This window comes from Ascaphus truei, chromosome 2 (assembly GCF_040206685.1).
Source record: "Ascaphus truei isolate aAscTru1 chromosome 2, aAscTru1.hap1, whole genome shotgun sequence".
NCBI classification, from domain to species: Eukaryota; Metazoa; Chordata; class Amphibia; order Anura; family Ascaphidae; genus Ascaphus; species Ascaphus truei.
Window position 1 is genome coordinate 197456382 of NC_134484.1, and position 18351 is coordinate 197474732.

General features: G+C 47.0%; 1 protein-coding gene across 2 annotated transcripts in view; it reads right to left on the reverse strand.

Annotated features, from left to right (window-relative positions):
- Positions 1–18351, reverse strand: part of LYRM4 (LYR motif containing 4) — a 189232-nt gene that overhangs the window by 104407 nt on the left and 66474 nt on the right. The gene's annotated exons all lie outside the window — the stretch shown is intronic.

An 18351-nucleotide genomic window follows, 5' to 3' on the forward strand; every position in this document is an offset into this window, starting at 1 on the left:
CTCCAGGCTCGTCTCATCAGAATGGTAGATACACATGCAGGGGAAGAAACAGAACTACATAGCGCGATCTGTCTTTGAATTGACTTTATAAAAGGTATTAGGCATATAAAATGTGCACTTACACTGTGCCAAAATTAAAATCGCATTTTTCACATATATAGTGACTCTAGGGGGTACTCCGCCGTTCTCACCACCTCCTCTCTGGCTCTGGATATCCTCCGTCTGCAACCTGGGACTCTGGACTCCGTGTCTCCTCCGGTGCGTGTGACGTCACTGCTCAGTGGATGGTGCAGCTACGGATCCCTCACTAGACCATAACACCACTCTACGCGTTTCGCCCAGCTCTCACAAGCTGTCAATGGCTTCGTCAGGAGTGTGTCCTGACGAAGCCATTGACAGCTTGTGAGAGCTCGGCGAAACGCGTAGAGTGGTGTTTTGGTCTAGTGAGGGATCCGTAGCTGCACCATCCACTGAGCAGTGACGTCACACGCACCGGAGGAGACACGGAGTTCAGAGTCCCAGGTTGCAGACGGAGGATATCCAGAGCCAGAGAAGAGGTGGTGAGAACGGCGGAGTACCCCCTAGAGTCACTATATATGTGAAAAATGCGATTTTAATTTTGGCACAGTGTAAGTGCACATTTTATATGCCTAATACCTTTTATAAAGTCAATTCAAAGACAGATCGCGCTATGTAGTTCTGTTTCTTCCCCTGCATGTGTATCTACCATTCTGATGAGACGAGCCTGGAGGGAGTCACACAGTATTCAGCATTCACCTGGGGTGGCAGCCCAATCTGCCAACTGCTTATATACCAAATAACATCTTGTGAGTAGAATAACCAGTAGAGCCAAGACACTGACATCATATTGGATTTTAGTCTCAACGTCTGCACTTAAATTTGCACTGTTTTTTGTTTCCTTTTTCCTCATATTTTGCTCCTCCTACAATTAGAGAGCAGCATGTTGTGGGGGCATTGCTTGTTTCAGGATTTTTTGCATTTAAAGTATGTTATGGGGGTAAGTATTTTGCTTGTGTAACACAGCATGTATTTTAGGCACGCGCTTGGGGCACTGCATGGTTCAGGGGCATGCATTGCTAAAGCAGCATGTTGTAGGGTAGGCATGCCTTTGGGTTGCAGCATGTTTTGGCAGATGCATTTGGGGGCGCTGCATGTTCCAGGGATGTGCAAATAATTTTTGTTTATTATGGCACACAAAAAAGCGTTGAGGGTGGTCTAAGTCACGAACCACAAAGCACGTTGTGCAAGGCACAACGCTCTTTAGTGTCGTACGCGGGTATGTCAACGTGCTGGGATATAAGACCATCGTCTGTCGTGAGACGATGGGGGTTTGGCTTCAGTCTGCAAGGTCAGATGGGCTGTAAGTTGCAAGTAGCTCCGGAGCTGGGCAAAGGGGGCAGGGCAACGTGCAGGTATTTAAGGCCATCATCTGTCGTTGAGCTGATGGGGGTTCGGCCTCAGTCTGCAAGGTCGGACGGGCTCCTTGTTGCAAGTGGCTCCAGAATTGGGAAAAGGAGCAGGGCAAGGCACAAAAAAAAAAATAACACGAGTGGTTATGACACGGATAGACGAGGAGACGATTGGTTGGGTTGTCAAGTAGGTTGGCAAACAATTGTTAACATGACATTTTTTTGTTTTTACAGGAGGAATTAGTTGTTCTAGCAACAATCCACTGGATCCGGCAGTCTTGGTCGGCACAGACGAGACACACACGACATTGGTTGATCATACATGGATGGTGGTGAGATTGATGTAGTAAGGGTTCTCATTGGTGCCGGGTATGTGGGGCGCTTACTCGACAGCATGACGGCAGTATCAGAAGTTAACAGGGGAGGTAGGGTGCGAGACGACAGAAGTGGAGGCCTTATTATCTCACATACTAAGTTTGAGGGTAGGGGGCTTATCGGGCGGTTCCATTGGGAAGAAAATGGCGGGAATATCCTTTTTCCTAAAGCTGAACGGCAAGGAAGATGTGACCAAGGAATTCGTAGTTAGAAGTGTGCTAACAGTACTGGTAAGGGTTTTTTTTACACAAGGACAGCAGAAGACCGGTGACGCCTTCAATCTTAGAGGGATTGATGCGGGCAACAGACGGTGTGTTCTTCTATCTGAGGCGAAACTCTTTATACTTACATTCGTTTTAGCCTTATTCGCTGCGTTACGGGCTGGAGTGTTAGGTTGCGTATCCAAGAAGGGAGGGGCGGTTTGCAGCGCACAGACATAAATCTAGGGGAAGGCGCACTGAGACTGCTCATTCGGAGTTCAAAAATGGATCAGAAGAGAAAGGGAGCATGGATTTCACTGCGGGGGTTGCCAGGAAGCCCAGTATGCCCTGTCAAGGCGCTAGGAGTGTATTTGGGCTGCAGGCCAAACAAAGAGGGCCCACTACTGGTACACGCAGATGTGAGGGCACTATAGAGATTCCAATACTTGCGGGCCTTCCAGATGTGCCTTAAACAGCAGGGATTAGTGGGAGCTCAATACGGAACGCACTCTTTTCGCATTGGGGCGGCGACGGAGGCATCACGCATAGGGTTCCCAATACCAAGAATTCAAAGAATAGGTCACTGAAAATCAAACAGTTACCGGTCCTACATCAGACCTTCATTAGTAGGGAACGACATTGTACTGGCATAAACCCCTCCTCCCCCCCTCTTTTTGTGCCTCCCAAGATTCCGCAGATACATGATTCGTGGGAGACTCACTCGTACACTGGGCAGGAAAGAGGACATTATCTCGTCCGTACCGGGGGGAAATCTGGAGTTGCGCGCAGAGCAGGCGAAGGTATTTTGATGGGGGAGGAGAGGGATGCAGTGGAGACATTTGTTCCCACTGCTGATTTCTTTGGCCAGAGACAGGAGAGCACCACAGATACTCATTATCCACGCGGGGGGAAACAACCTGGCGACGGTGCACTCCATCGAGCTGGTCCAGCACACCAAGCAGGACCTGGTGCGGATTATCTCTTTCTGACAAGGAATTCAAATCATATGGTCAGAGATAATTTGCATAATAGTGTGGAGGGGCGCGCATAACCCGGGCAGAGTCGACAAAGCACGCATCAAAATAAACAGGATGGTGGGGAATTTTGTACTACAATGAAGGGGGGTGGGTCGTCAATCACACAGATTTCAATCACAGGATAAGCGGATGGTTCTGAGAGGACAGGGTCAATTTATCGGATATCAGGTCAGGCATGTTCAATAACGAATTGCAGGAAGGTGTGGAGAAGGTCATTGCGAGTCTGGCGGTACGGGCCTAATTTAAGGGATTTTTAAAATGGTCCCGTCGGTGGTGACAGTTGGGGGGGGGGGGGGACACTTGTCCTTGCCAGAACGGTCACAGAGCTGTTAGAGACGGGGGTTGAAGCGAGGGGGCAAGTCACCAGGATGTACTTCCGGGAGCCCTCTCGCGGCACCGGCCCTAGGCCCGGCGGACATTTTACTCAACCCATTACCGAGCATTCTGGCAGGGACAGGTAGTTATGCTCTCTGTAGTTATAAATAAACAAAGCCGCAGCCTTTATATCTCCAGATTGTGTCTTCTCATTATTTGTATGCTCTGTGTGGGTATTGGTAAAAGGGAAAGGGGGGAAGCTCGCCCTTTCCTGGTAATGGCTCGTGTTCTGAATACTTACAATGTAGTAGGTAAATTAGTGCATATCACAAACGTGGCAATCTTTCTGTAATATCAGAAAGATGGTACCTCAGAAACAAAAGAACAAGGAACATTGCGCAGCTCTTATATAACATTTTTATGTATAAAAAAAAAATGTAAGAAATGCACTTACGTGTGCAAAATTTTAAAGCATATGACACAATTGGGGTACAGATAGCTCAGCGTCACGATAGTCTCACCACCACAGCTACCTCGTGTGCTGTCTGTCCCGGTGCTGGATCCCCAGCTCTCTCGATCAGTCTCATGGGCTACCCGGTGCCTCTCCAGGTGTCTCCTCTCTACCTCTCCTTGCCTGCTCCCGATTGTATCCGGCGTCTCCCTGGGTCCCGATACGTCACTACCGGATTTGATGTCACATCCGGTCGCGGACTTGTGGCTGAATAACGAGTCTTTCTGCTGCTGCTGAGTGTGTCCGGCAAGACTCACACTCTACGTGTTTCGTTTTTACAAACTTCGTCAGAAGTGTGTCACTCAATAGTTTTTATAGTGGCATCGATCATTAAAACGGCTAACATACATCACATTTAATTTTTTCAATTGACAACATTGACAGGTACAGTAGACAGTAATCATTAGGATAAAGTTATTTTCATATCTAGACACTTTGTATCTGTATCCTATTCATTAAGGATATTTCCGAGTTTATTTGACCAATATTCTAGTATTTTAGATGTTATTTAAACTAATTGTCTTTAGGGTGATATACATATATTTAACCACCTAGGTGCCGAAGATATCTGCATTTTACCTTGTGGTTTTAATACAAAATAATTTTGCACCAAATTGTGCAGACTGTATTCAGGTGGGGTCTCTTTAGTAATAATGGATCTAATATTTGCTATTGTATATAAGAAAGTAAGGGATATTCTACTTTGTGTATGTATTTAAGTGTCTATCTACAATTTTATACTAATGATGTTACAGAAGCACCATGACAAATTCAACTTCACATTTATATTAACCAACATTATGGCATGAGTCTACTGAAAACGAAGAAGAGAGAGAAACTTGTTGATATTAACCAATAAATTGTTATTATTTAACCCCCTATTTGCGTGTCAATCTTCATTTCTCACTTCTTGTCTGGGGACATATTAAACATGCAAACTTTATTTTTCTATATTGGACAATTTATAAATAATATCCTTGGGTTCTTAACTAGAGGACGGCTCCGAGTTCAATTTCCAGATTAAGACCCTCTGGAGTCAACGTTTTTAAATTTGTAAGTCCAGAAGATCTCGCTCTTACGTAATTCTTTACTCCTATCTCCTCCTCTCCAGTGTTGTTTCACCTGCTCTATTGCTGTCATTTTTAGCCCTTCAGAGTCCCCTTGATGGCAAAGCGAGAAATGATTTGACACGCTACTGTATGTGTGATCACTCTTGTTTTTATATTGCTTAATGACCCTTGTTCTGATCGGCCTTGTGGTTTTGCCCACATAGCCTGCTGAAAGTTAAAAAAAGGAGGAAAAAAAGAAAAATTGGGAAAATTGGATTTGGCCTTTTTTGACAGGTTTTAACAGAGATGCACAGAAGAGAAGAAACATTATATGCAAACATTGAGATATCTTAAAAAAATATCCCATTCTTATGGGACATAGCCCAGATAAACCATGTGTTAACTTCAAGAGAGCAAAGAATTTAAAAGAAAATTTAGCACAAAGTGCACTTAAAACAAAATCAGTGAAAACAGGATGGCTATAGCAAAGTAAGGAATAGGTTAACAAAACACAAAACCCCAGCAAGCTCAAACAAGCTTTGTGTTTTGTTAACCTATTCTCAGCTGTTTCAGCTGTTGGAGGTTAGTGGCTCCTCCTTCCCAGGTTTTAAGCTCGCCCCTCCCCACTTCCCAAGTTAGTACGTCCTTTCATTCTGCTGGATATAGATCCAATGTGGTCTTTCTCCCTCCTAATAGAGGTAAATGAGAATTTTAATCCTAATAGAGGTATATTAGTATTTTATCTGGTAGTGTTAGGACTTGCGAACGGGTGTCTGCCTTGTCGTGGCTCGCAAGCTTACAATGCTTTGGCCAAAGGGTTAAACTAAATGACCCTTTTTCAAGAGAATATATAAGTATTTTACAGTGTATTTCTGTCATGTTGGATGTAGTTTTGGGCTTCTCTGTCATCTGTCATATATAGGGTGACCAGATTTCCAAAAGTAAAACCCGGGACACAATAAAAATGTATTTCAAAAATAAATTACATTGCTTTAAAAATAAATACTGTATAATGGTATTTGTCCAAAAGCATCACCATTTATAGTGTTTTATTAATTTCTCTCTCCCGCCTACACATCTTTTCCCTCTCTCCTCACCTCCTCCACTATCTCTCACACAGACACACAGACTCCTCTCTCACACAGGCAGCTTTTGTCTCGGGAATGAGCCGTGCCCCCAAAACTTTCCTGTAGCTCTTCCTATTACTATGCAGTAAACTTAGAAAATGTTTGCAGTACAGTACCAATATATCTCTCTCCCCAGGTCTGTGTGTATCTCTCTCTCCCCAGGGCTGTGTATCTCTCTCTCTCTCCCCAGGGCTGTGTATCTATCTCTCTCTCTCCCCAGGGCTTTGTATCTCTCTCTCTCCCCAGGGCTATGTATCTCTCTCTCTCCCCCCAGGGCTATGTATATATCTCTCTCCCTAGGTGTGTGTGTGTTTGTGTATCTCTCCCCCCCCCCCCTGCAGTTCTGTGTGTGTGTTTGTGTATCTCTCTCTCCCAGGGGCTGTGTATCTCTCTCTCCCCAGGGCTGTGTATCTCTCTCTCTCTCCCCAGGACTGTGTATCTATCTCTCTCTCCCCAGGACTGTGTGTGTGCGTATATCTCTCCCCAGGTGTGTGTGTGTGTTTGTGTATCTCTCCTCCCCGCAGGTCTGTGTGTGTTTGTGAGGTAAAAAGGAGACGCCTGGAGAGGCACAGAGGAGACTGATCAAGAGAGCTGGGGATCCAGCACCGGGACTGATGGTACACGAGGGAGTGGTGGTGGTGAGACTATTGTGACGCTGAGCTACCTGTACACCGATTGTGTCATATGCTTTAAAATTTTGCACACATTGTAAGTGCGTTTCTTAAATTTTTTTAGACATAACATTTTTATATATGAGCTGTGCAATGTTTAACGCTTGCGCTACCCACAAGCAAGACACGACCCCGGTACTGAGGTGGGGAAGTAGCAAACCGCGAACCCACAGCAGCAGAAGCGTGCCTGGCAGGCGAATTGTAAAACTTAGCCAGGTCTGGGTTGGAGAGAGCGGGTTAGTCCTGATATTTGCCGAGGTCTTGGAGTATAGAGTTCACAATAGTCAAAGCCTGTTAGCCGTGGTCTGGGGTTGGAGAGATCAGAATCGTTGAAGCCCGTTAGCCGTGGTCTGGGGTTGGAGAGGTCAGAATAGTAGATGTCCGTCTAGCCGTGGTCTGGGTTGGAGAGATCAGCAGAGTCAAGGGTAAGCCGGGGTCAAAAGCCAGAGAGAATTCCAAAGACAAGCCGAGTCGGTACACGAAGGGTTAACTGCAACAAAACACAGGACAAGGAGCAATGGACATAGGAGATCAAGGCAAAATGAGTTATGCTCAGCAAAGCAGGAAGGGAACTGCAGGGTATTTATAGCACACAGGAACCAGTACTAATGGAGGCGGAGCGGAAGGCGCGGATTGGCTGCAGGAGACAAGTGGGCCTGGAAGTACTTGCCACGTAGCTGGGGAGCGGTGCACGACGTCACGTGTGTGTGCCGTGTGTGTGAGAAGCGCGGCGCCTCCGAGGGGACGGAGCTAAGCTCTGTGGCACTCTAGAAGAGCTGCGCGTGCACGCTCTGTAAGCAGAGCGGGGGCGCGCGCACGCGCTGGTGCCAGAGTGGAGGTCTGCGCGATGACAGGTAAGGAGGGAGACGTCGGAAAGGACGTGTTCCCCGATTCCTTACACAATGGTCCTTGTTCTTTTTCTCTGGGGTAATAACTTTGCAATATTACAGAATGATTGCCACGTTTATGATATGCACTAATTTACCTACTACATTGTAAATAGGCAAAACACGAGCCAAGATGTACATCAAGTCACTGAATTGAAAACACCTGCACTTGTGCTTTTCTTTTTTTCTTAATGCATCTATCCTATGCTCCCCCAGGAGTATTGTAGAAATCGTGAATCTATAGGGGCCTACGAGAACAGTCCTTACCAGTGGGTTCGAGCAGGGAGATGCAAATATTTATTACATTTTTCACTGTGCACTTGTCACACGATTATATAAAGTAACATATTTATCACTAAAATATTGTGTATAATTTTGTCACTTGAATAACACGTCACTATTTGTATGTATAGGAGCACCTAGTATTTTCACCATTTTGGTTAGATAATATAATCTATCTAGCCAAAGTTCCCTTGGTAGCCGAATAGCCCCCTGAAAAAAGAAATGTAAGGAGGAGGAACTGGATCACAAATCTTGTGGTTTTTTTTTTGTTTGTTTCTTTTGAGGAAAGATCTCTATTCGGCAGACTTTTCCTTTCAATATCTATGCCAGTAAATGTACAATTTCCAAGTTTGGATGCCATATAAAATAGGCTTTTCAACTAGCATTATGAGTAGATATGTATACGATCCTCTTGGCCAGAAAGGTGCTATTGGCATACAATCTGACCTGTATATCTTGACCTTTTCCAAAACCTTCATTACAAGTGGAAAAGGTGGAAATATGTATGCCAGATAAAGGTTTCATCCTATGCAAAGATCTGTGAATGTTGCTTTGGGATCTTGATGCTTCAAAACAAGACACTTGTAATTTTGAGTCAGCCATCATGTCTATTTAAGGCTGCCCCCATTTCTGAACAGTAACCACGGTGCCTGGATCTATGGCATTCCTGCTCAGAAAATCTACTTGGATGTGGAGTACTTCTGGTATGTGAATTGCTGAGAGCATCTGGACTACCTCAGGATCTTTTGTTACTTCTCGATGCTTGAATTGGACAAGGAAAGGGAGAAGGAAGGGGGAAAAGGTCCTGCTCAGCTAACAATTTACTGAAAAAGAGTGGTGCTGTCTGGGATAAGATATATGCGTGTAGTGGTGTTCCCTTGGCCCCCCCGTTCGTACCTCCGCTGCGGGTGCTGTCAGGGACAAGCGGCAGGACCGCTGGCACTTCAGGAAGGTGGGGGTTGAGCAGGGAGCGTTCTGGTGGCGGCCAGGCAAGCACAGTGCGCCACCATGTTGGATCGTTATGCATGCGCAGTGTAGATGTGCGGCGGGGAGCCCCTGGTAGGTCGCGCATGCGCATGCGTAGGGTAAGCGCGCGAACGGCTGGCCAATGGATAGGAAGCTCTGAGCTGGGACTACAATTCCCATGAGACTCAGTAGGGTCAGAGGGGGCTCTGCAGCCAACAGAATGTGAGGATTGCGGACACGCAGGAAAGGGAAGCTGGCAGCAGAGACCACGCTAGCCAGTGTGTCCTGGGAAAGCAAGGGGAGAGGAGGTGTGTGTTGCAGGGGGTCAGTGACCCACTGCATAGGCCAGAGATTCCCCGTAGGCCCCAGTGCAGGCTCTGAGTCACCACCAGCTTGTAGTGCTGCAGGAAACAGCCACAGACAGGGACAGCCTACCCTTTACTGAGATTAGCAGACAGGGACACAGTATCTTCCTGCGCTGCTGAGTGATCGGTGGTTTGGGATCAAGCTGCTGGAGACAAGTAAAGACTCGTGAGAGACTATGCTGGATCGGCGGATCCTTTGCGAAGTACTGTTACCGGCTGCTGGAGCGGCCGGAAGGTATTATAATAAGTGCACCAACACCGGTACCCGCAGGTGCTGATTCCGCCTTAGGGGAGGGTTCTTTGGGGACACTGAGGGTTGAGCGACCAAGGGACTGGTCCAGTACTGTCGCGGCCGAGTTTATTCTAACATTTACCCGGTCTCGGCCGCGACAGATACCGGGCGCGCGCCGAGGTGTCCCGTGCGCGCGCCGGAGCCTCGGAGGAACGGTCCTCCGATCGAGGCACCCCCCTCCCCTCTCCGGGTCCACCGGAGCCCCCCACCGCATCCCCCACATCGCGGGGAGCCCTGGGCACGCACGCCGTGTGCGCACGCTCCCGATGAAGCGTGACCGCGCATCAGTGACGCGCGGCACGCCGAGGGGATTTGCCATCAAAGCCGGGAAACCTCGCGGCTTGCGGCTCTAGCCGCATTAGAATAAACTTGGTCGGTACTGTACATTGGACACGGTGTGGGGTACACGCGGTGGTGGGAAAGGGACATTACTCCAGGATGGAGTGTGGCAAGGCCACGGGTATCAGATTATTGAGTTGCCATATATGCATGCACGGTGGTTATAAATGTGATATGTGTATGTTCATGTTCTGCATTCACTTAATAGTAAAAGGTTACAACGTTGTGGAATATTACTGTTATTCTTGTCCAGGGGAATCTTACTTATTGGGGATCCTGGACAAGTGGAGGCACTGCCAAGTACATATTGCTGCCCCAGGCTCCCAGCTAGCGGAGGCCCAGATCTCGCTGAGCCAGCAGGTATATACAGCATTAGTAGTCTTTCTATGTCATCAGGAAAGAGGTCTACATGTGTATAGAGAGAGATAGATCCCATGTGCCACACGCCTCCACTAAATGTAAAATAACAACATTTTAATTGATATTAGAAAACAATTCTATTAAAACCGCAAAAAATAGTCTTCCACAAGGCCCTAATCCAATAAGAATTAAAAGGCACCTATAACAGACAATTGAGGGAAATCAAACACATTCTTAGCCAGAATTGGCATATCCTCTTAGAGGATGATGACTTCAAAAAAGTCCTCAATCAGAACCCCTCAATTACCTATAGACACCCTAAAAATCTAGCGGATCATTTAGTACACAGCCACTATCCTCGCCAAGGAACAGCAAAAAACAAAAAGGTACATACAGATGTGGCACCTGTAAAGCCTGTACATTTGTGAACCCCTCGCAAAAATTCTTCAATACAGATAACACCAAGCAATTTAATATGATAAATTTTATTAATTGCAAGACAGGGCGGGGGGGGGGGGTTATTTACGTGGCTACTTGAAGATGCGGCCTAAAATACGTACAGTAGGCAATACCTCTAGAGAACTTCGCAGGCGTATTTTAGAGCACGTCAGCACCATTAAGACCTCTAAAGACACTACGGTTGCTAGACACATCCATCAAACACACAACGATGATGCCACGTTTCTATCTTTCCAAGGTATCAACTTTGTTACCTTGGGAGCAGGCAAAGGGGACCTAGATGTGGCACTTTTGAAAAAAGAAGCTGAGTGGATATACATTCTAGGAACCCTTTCACTGAGGGGGTTAAATGAAGGGTTTGTTTACTCTGCCTCTCTCTAATATATTTAACCTGTAAATAACAATTCATCATACAGTATCATCCTATACCAGTGCTCCTCACATTATTATTAGCATCATTCACTTACCTTATAAAAGTGAGCTCTCTTCTCAGAATCATTATTCTCAGAATGGATGGATCTGGAATAATTATTGCACCAATTTGAACATCTTAGTTAGCTGTCACAAAGTTCATATATATGGCTCTTGCCTACTTATATGCTGCTGCACATAAAGAGCCAATGTGATGATAGGTTGTTAGATATTTTTGTTATGACCTTACCCTGCTCCCAGTAGTCATTTCCTTCCCTCTTTGCGTGATTTTAAATTGTTTCGAACATTTTTAAACTAGGCACTCCGCTGGTAATTCAATCACAATGTTTACATAATACCTGATTGGCTAGCTGGTTTGCGCATCTCCGCGACCACGTGACATACCTATTGGTTGTCTTGACGATCAGGTGTATAAATACACTCTGAAGCGGAGGCCCGCCAACCCCTGAAGTTCCCATGAGGAAGAAACGCGCGTCGGGTGACGTCATTTGTGCGTCAATAGCGTGATCCCGACTGAGGTCCTGATCTTTTGTAGCTGTGCCAAGATTTTCCTACCTTGTTTCAGCAGCTAGTTAATATGAGTTGTGGGCCGTGTCAGGAACCCACTAATCTCAGCTAGGCAATGGTCTGCACTTACATTGTGTGTCAATACAGCAGCTTTGGCTGTTCACCCAAAGGGATATTTTTATCTTCATCTGTACCACCACAGCACCAATTTGGTTCAGGATTTGCTTGGTTATTACAGTAAGTCATTGCATGAGACACCATCTCTTGGCAATAATATAGACTGCAGAGGATCTGTTCCTATGGCATTTGAGGTATACAAAAACATTTACCTATAGGACATTCATTCAGACTGGTTACTACTATTTACAAAGTGCTATTTAGCATGTCACGTGTATCCAGAATACTATCCGCTAGTTAACAAAGATGTGGGCCAAATAAAGGAACCCACTAGCTTTAGACAGCATTGATCGTTCTGCCAGTCTTTTGTGTGATCCACAGTTCTATTAATAGGGGATACTAGGGGTTCTATGGATTAGAGAACCTGATCTATTTCTCTGCAGTTCATTGCTCAGTGCATCCCACCGAGGGGGGTCTACCATTAGTATCAGCTGCTACTCACCCTGTTTGTCTATATCCTCTAGAGTGATATTACAATTGACCAACAGCCACTAACAACAAACCCACGCTGCATATCACATACAGTTAATATACTATTTCTGATAGTGGAAGATGTTACTCTATATCTAGGACTTGAAGTGAGTCCTCTGCATATAGCGATCAGACACCCTTAATAGCTCAGTACAGCTGTACGCTATTTTTTTTGAGGTTTTAATAGAATTGTTTTCTAATATCAATTAAAATGTTGTTATTTTACATTCAGTGGAGATATGTGCATAACATGGGATCTCTCTCTCCCTATACACTTCTCGATGCTTGCCAGCTCTACGTGCCTCCTTGGTGGATTAAAGCAAACCACAGTAGTACTGTAGCATTGTCCGACTGAATCTTTACAGGTGTCCTATGACCTGAGGTGCAAAAAGAAGTAGATGGGAAAACCCATCAACAAGAGCGAATGCATCGGTGGCAAAATTCACTAAGTGAAAGTCGATGCATATTCCAAGGGGATCAATTGGAATCACTAAGACCCTTATGCTCCGATTTGAATGGCTACATCTCATACATCTCTTTTATGGCCAGGCTTCCCCTATGGACACTTCCATTAATGTAAAATGAGATCTTTAATAACTTTGTGAACTGAAAAATCTCTGGATTTCCTTCTGGTGTTGATGAATACTTTAACCCAGGGGTGCGCAAAGTGGGGAGCCTCTGTAACTTATTAACTTACCTTGGTTCCAATGATACGTCTCCATGGCAACCGACGGGGTCATGTGACGTCACGTGAGCCGTGCAGGGGGGGAGGGGGCACGAGTCAAGGGGAGAGGAGAAAGGGGAGGAGAAAGGGGGGGGGCGCATGACGGTAAGTTTGCGCACCCCTGCTTTAACCAATGTGTTCAATTCTTGACTATCTCTATTCATAGAGTGAACACCATCTCCTTGTTGAGCTCAATCAACCCAATATTAAAGTGTTCTTGCTCCTCCCTTCATCGGACAAGGTCTGCAGCAGCGAATTTGACACTATGTAAGGATTCTGCTCGATCCGTGCCGGGTTTTAACTACGGTCCAGGTTTTCTGTCTCTCCAGCCCTTTCTGCTCACTGTGGCCATTTTGGGTACTGGCAGCCTGCTTTATAAGGCTGCAGTTACTATAGGGAGTCGCCGAGCAAAGTTCTACCGTTTGCAGCTCCTATGGTCTTTGCAGTAACGCTTTACCCTCTTGGCTGTTTTGATTCCCTGTTGTTGACCCCAGACCATGACCTCGCTGCCTTCCGCCCGTCTCCTGGACTTTGCAACTCTGCCGCCAGCCCTGACCCCTGCTTCCAGGGCTCTGGTCGGTTTATTTGCATCCCTACCTGAGCCCTGCGAGTCCGCTTCCTGATTTGAGACGAGCACCGTCACACAATCAGCTTCAGGATCAGAATCTCCTGCAGACCAAGCAAAGTCAAGTGCAAAAGTTTAGGCCATTTGACCGCGGATTTAAAAGGATCTGCTCCGGTTTATTTGAATGATTTAACCATCAAGGATTATAATCAGTTGAACATTTTGAATCGGAGCTGGATTTTCTTCTAAAGCCACTTTTCTAACACAAATGGCATAGTTGACCAGCAGGAAGCCTCATTACAGCCCAAACAATTACAGGACCTATTTTAAATACTCTGGAGCATCAGTATTACAATTTCAAAACACACAACCTTCTCATCCCCCTGGACCCTAAAGATTCCCTTTACCCTTCCTTATACAAGGCAAGGCCCTCTTGTACTGCGCTATGGAATATTTTGGAGCGTTATAAATAAATAATAAAAGTCTTGTAGAGCTGACAATTTTTTGGGGATCCTTTGGCATTCCGCATGGTAGTAATCGCCTCCTTGGTGCAGGTTATTAAAATTATATTGCCTATCCTTCTGACATTATTATTTTTTTTTTCAACTTATATTTTTTTATTGTTTTGTTCAGTACATAATATGCATACAGTAAAAAGGTTTATAAGAACAAACAGTATCAGCTTACTGCATGTGACATTCAACTTTGTAATTGGGTAGAGGGTTTTGGACATACGGGGTAGACGGACAGACAGACAGGGGGGGGACTCCGGCCAGGAGTCGGAGGGGAGAGACAGACAAAAAGAGGGGGAGAAGAAGAGAAAGAGGGAGGGGGGGGGAGTTCGGGGGGTCTCCTTCCATGATTCCGCCTCTGCCTCTCTCATGCTGGTTTTCTGCGTCTGAGGACTTTGTGCATACCCCGTAGGACCTCTAACTTTTGACTAGTTTGTCTCTCTCATTTTCTTTTGGGTCCCACTTGGGGCCGGCGGGGTTTTGGAGTGTGGGGGGGGGGGGGGGGGGGCGGGGAGGGGGCGCTGCGTGCGTCTAAGTGTGGTACGGGTTCTACCGTTGAGCACTTCCTCACGGGAGAACGCATTTGTCTCTATCACAGCCATATTGAGGTCCTCTCCACTCCCTGGATTTCTTTCTGGGCTAACCATGGTGCCCAGACTTTTTCAAAATTTTCGCCAGTGTCATTTACCAAGCTTGTCAGCATTTCCATCTGGCATACCGTCCAAATTCTATGTCTAATATTTGGGATTGAGGGAATTATGTTCTGTTTCCAGCGTGCTGCAGTCTCCCCCCTCATCGCCATAGCAAAGTGATCTATCAACTTATTTTCTCCTTTAGTGAACCCGACTGCTGGTCTGTTCAGGAGGAACAGCCATGGATCTAATGGGACGGGTTTACCTGTGATAATGTTCAACCAGTCTTTAATTGAAATCGATTCTGCTAAATGAGTCGTGTGGGTGTGAGTAGAAGGTGTAAAGTTTTTCTAGTGGGTGGGTTTCTCGCCATGCGTCCACTAGCTGGAGGTCTTTTAATTCTTGCTCTAGCGCGGAAGATCTGGGATTGGCTTTGTGTTTGTGAGGCCCTGAGCGATCCAGAGTTATGTTCATAGCCACGTTGAAGTCCCCCCCTAGGATTAAGGCTCCTTCCTTGAATTTTTTTATGACGCCGAATGTCTTCTTAAAGAATTCTGCCTCATGGGTATTAGGGGCATACAGCGTGGCTATTGTTATGGGTACTGCATTTATGGATCCTACGAGCATCAGAAACCTGCCCTCTCGGTCCTTCTTTACTTGATTTACTATTAGGCCTACCCTATTATGAACTAGGATTGCTACACCCCGCTTCTTTTCTAGGGCGGAGGATAGGAATACTTGGTTATATTGTTTATCGAAGTATTTGGGAGCGCTAGTGGTACTGAAATGCGTTTCCTGGAGAAGGATGAAATCTGCTCCCTTTTTTTTGTAATCAGTAAGAGCTATCCTTCGTTTGCATGGGGAGTTTAGTCCCTTAGTATTGTGGGATATAAATGTTAGAGGCATGTTGGTGCGGGGTACTGACCTTGTATTCTTAGTGTTGCTCTTGGGTGTATCGAACCGCTACGGTGCTGCTTCTGTACCTCTGCAGTACTCAGCTCTGTGCGGGGCTTCGGCGGTGGACCACTTGTGAAGGAGACAGTGTGGGGGAGGGTAGACACGATAGGTACGTGGGATACATGAGGGAAGAAAAAGAACACATATAAAACACATATCAACTTGGGAGAGTGGTCAGCGGCATAGTACCACTTTCTCTCCCTTGCCTGTGGGTCGGTGGGTCTCTGGAGCACGCCCTCCATCTCCTTCTTTCTCCAGAGGGCCATGTCACCCCACCTCTTCCCCAGGGCTTCCTCAGGTTCTAGGGCAGCTGCCCCAGCCCGAGGGTAGACACACACGGCGACTATAGGACCGCCGTCCCAGCCGTCTAAATATCAACTTTATTAGTCCTAACTTGGATCTCGTTAAAGTTCGCATGTGAGATAGTCTGCGTAAAACCTCTAATGTGAGAACAAACCCAAAACTGACCATGTAATCATAACTTTCCACAACTTGACCCCTTTTCCTCTATATTTGTGACGCCCCTCATATTGCCTGCTGAGCTTAAGCTATCTGCTACATCCTGTAGGTGTAATCCCTTCCCTTTTAGTTCAAAGCTTTAATTTAGTTCAAATTAGCTGCTCTTAGCTTAATTGCCCCCCAGAGGTATCTGTCCGTCTGGACCTATCTCTGAACCTCCCCATCTCCCCTCTCGTGCCTATGTTGTCGCTCCCTTTGCAGGTTTCTACATTGGCATCTCCACTTCCTAATTTACAGGTATTCCGTTGTTGTCTGTTGCTTCTGTGTGCCCTCCAACTTTTACCTCCCTCCCCCCCTGCTCCCTCCCCCCTCCTCCTCCTCCCCTCAGCAGGCTCCTTCCACTTTCTGCTGCCCTCCGCTCTAGCTCCCTGCTTTACCTTGCGGGGCCCTGTATCTTAATCCCCCTGCGCCGCTCTGTTAGTGTGTGTTGTGCTACTGTTGTCCACAATCTCCCTTCGGTGCCTTGTGATGCTGGATTGCTGGGCCGCTTCCGGGATCCTGTTCTTGCTCCCGCCTCTTCCGGTTTGGTACGACCGCCGCCATCTTAGATGTGGCGCCTCGATCGCGTACCTCTCGCGTGAGGCGCTGCCTCCTTCCTGCTGACGTCATCTGCTGCCGCCCCTTCTCAGTTGGGCTCCGGAGCTGGTCCAAGATGGCCGCTATTCCTCTTCTGCTGCCGTCGGGGGTACAGGCAAGTGGTGCAGTGATGCTGTGGGAGATCAGGACCTTGTCTCTGCTGGGTTGCGATGCGAATGCCGTGGGGGGGGGGGGGGGTGCGCAGCCATGAGAGGGCTCCTGGTGGGGTTTTCGTGGGCATCTTTGGCTAACTAAGAGGTAGGGTCAACTGTAACTGTGGAGGAACATTAATTCTTTATTTGGCCATTTACCGTGGGCTGCGGGCTTGGTTGTTTTTGTTGGTTCTTCCTGCTTCCCGCCATGTTGGATCTGGGGCTGCTCTGTTTCCCGCCACTTCCTCCGTGATTTTATCTTGCAAGCCCAGTTTTGTAAGAAAGGCTCCTCCATCCTCAGCTTTCTTTATTGTGGTGGATGCCCCATTTCTGGACACCAGGAGCCCGAAAGGGAAGATCCAGCGGTATTTAACCCCTTCGTCCCTGAGGATCCTGGTGATTGGGGTAAGTTGCTTTCTTTTCAGCAACGTGGTGGGGGAAATGTCCTGGAAAACTTGGATCTTGTGTGACTCAAAGGACGGGTTATTGCGGGTCAGCTGGGCAAACAGTTCTTTTATTCTGAAGAAATGGAAGCGGGCGATGATATCCCGCGGGGGGTCTCCCGGTTGTGGCCTGGATCTCAGGGCCCTGTGGCAGCGATCCAGGTGCAGCTCCTGGGACGTTTTGTCCGGCATCAGCTGGGTCAGCCACCGGGCCATGAAATCTTCTGGGTCGGTCTCCTCTTCTGGGACACCCCGAATCCTCATATTATTTCTTCTCTCCCGATTTTCGGAGTCTTCCTGCTTATCTAGAATGTCCTGGATAGTGTCCTTTACTTGGGCCAATTGTTTATCTGTTCTATGGAGTGCTTTCACCGTAGTGTCCAGTTTCCTTTCCAAGGAGTCAGTTCTGGACCCTATACTGCTTATGTCTGCTCTTAGGGACGCCACCTCGGCTTGCAGGCATCTCTTAATGTCCGCGCAGAATTCCTGCATGTCGCGTCTCCGCATAATTCTGTTGCCGTTATCATTCTCCCCCTCTCCCTCCGAGTCGGAGCCGCTTAGCGGGAGGCCCTCTTGGCTGCGGGCGCGTGGCTGATCCCCCTTGCTATAATAGTCCGTCATCACTGTGGAGGGGCGTTTTGATCTTGTTCCCTTTGACATCTTGGGGGTATCAGCGGGCTATGTGGGCAATTTTCTTTAGATTTGGTGAGGTTTTAGCGCATTTATTGATTTTTTAGTGCCGGCTGGGAGCGGAGCTGAATGTTCAAGCAGCCATTCAGTCCGCAGTCGCGCATGCGCATCTCTTCTGACATTATTTAAAGTACCCATTGATCTGTCATCGTTTGGGCTGAGCTCTCCTTTAAGACCAGCCCCAAGATAATCTGTCTCCAAGAAGGGGGCTCTCTCTTTCTCAGTCATTAGCATTCTTGGGACTAGTGTGTCCTTGCCTTTTCTTTTGTCTAGATCTTCAAGCCATGTCTGAAGGTGACATGTCTAATCCGATCTGAAATCTAGGCCCT